This window comes from Aplysia californica, unplaced genomic scaffold, assembly GCF_000002075.1.
Source record: "Aplysia californica isolate F4 #8 unplaced genomic scaffold, AplCal3.0 scaffold01773, whole genome shotgun sequence".
Taxonomy (NCBI): domain Eukaryota; kingdom Metazoa; phylum Mollusca; class Gastropoda; order Aplysiida; family Aplysiidae; genus Aplysia; species Aplysia californica.
Genome location: NW_004799043.1, coordinates 21,983 through 23,343, shown reverse-complemented (window position 1 = coordinate 23,343; position 1,361 = coordinate 21,983). Strand labels below are relative to the sequence as shown.

Genomic DNA, 1,361 nt, shown 5'->3' with positions numbered 1-1,361 from the left:
GGCTCCCGCCATGTTCTGGGCTGTCACCACTGAAAACGCAACAAGGGAGTGAGTGGATCATGCTGTTGCTTCAACTACTGCAGGGTCTGCTCAAACCGAACGTGGTTAACGGTTAATAAAAAAAACAGGGTCGTTAAACCAAAAGAAAATTAAAATCCCAAATTCTTCCCCAACATTTGAGCAACCTCTCGAAACTAACAAAAATATCCTACAATTCAGCAAAAATCATTTTAAGAAGACTCTATGTCGTTAACAACTGTAAGTTTGATTGCCTGCTTTTGGAATCTTGGGTTGAAATGAGACATCAAGTACAGAAAGAAAAAAAAAGACGCTAAGGTCACCAGTAAGTTTCCTAAGCACAAATACACTATTAATGTTTAACTCCTCTATCAACACAATTTAAATAACAAGTTGGGCTTCTTTATGACTCTCCACGTGGGAAACAACACACTAGCAGATACTCAATATTTTGTGTGTAATGGTGAAGAGCCTTAAAACTACACTGCTTACACTACTAAAAAATTTAGATAATGGTTTAACACATTACATCCTAAGTCTACAAGTCCACCAAAAAAATAAGATCACTTCCTGGACAGGCTAATGAACTGACTCAAGACGATTCACGTCCACTACGTCAAACCAGCTAGGCCTAACCTATTTTTAGACCAGTGTGTTATGATTACGAGAACAACAGACAGCACAGGCAATTCATTAATTTATTTACATTTTCAGTATTGTTTCTGGTGTGTAGATCTCTAGAGACGTGAGTATAGATTCTAGTCTAGACAAAACTTTTTTTTTTTAAATTACGTTGACACTAGAGTTTATCCCTGGCATACATTTTAACTCTCATACAAGCCAGGTGACCTAGGTATAGCGTGAAGGCTAGGCCTAACCTATTTTTAGCTCTCTCGAGAAAGAAATAATCTAGGTCAAGCGCTTTAATTCCATTTTTTGTTTGTTTTTCAGTACAAATCTACTACTGTTCAGCATTATATTACAAAATATAACTATATTGAGAATGTAAAGAGCAGCAGCAATGAGGAAGCAAAAATATATAGATGCAAATTTCCTTCCAAAAAGAGTCGAATCGAGGCTTTACTACTAGTCACCTGTACAGCTGACAAAAAAACATGCAAGCAGAAAAATCGCGTTGTCAGGCAAACGAAGTCAGTGACTGACAAAAACGAGCTCATTTGCATCTAAGAGCCTGGCCTGCAACTGACGAAAAATGCCAGTGGACTTTCCCCGTAAGGGTCTGAACGGGAAGTCTTTTCCCAAATCCTAAGCAAGGGGAAGGAACCCACCTCCCGTGAATGCAAGCATTAAAAAACATTTTAAAAATACTGTAATAACTCCAA

General features: G+C 37.9%; 1 protein-coding gene across 1 annotated transcript in view; it reads right to left on the bottom strand.

Annotated features, from left to right (window-relative positions):
* LOC101846557 (V-type proton ATPase catalytic subunit A) overlaps window positions 1-1,361 on the bottom strand; it is a gene marked incomplete in the record, with an annotated part of 25,774 nt that overhangs the window by 20,066 nt on the left and 4,347 nt on the right.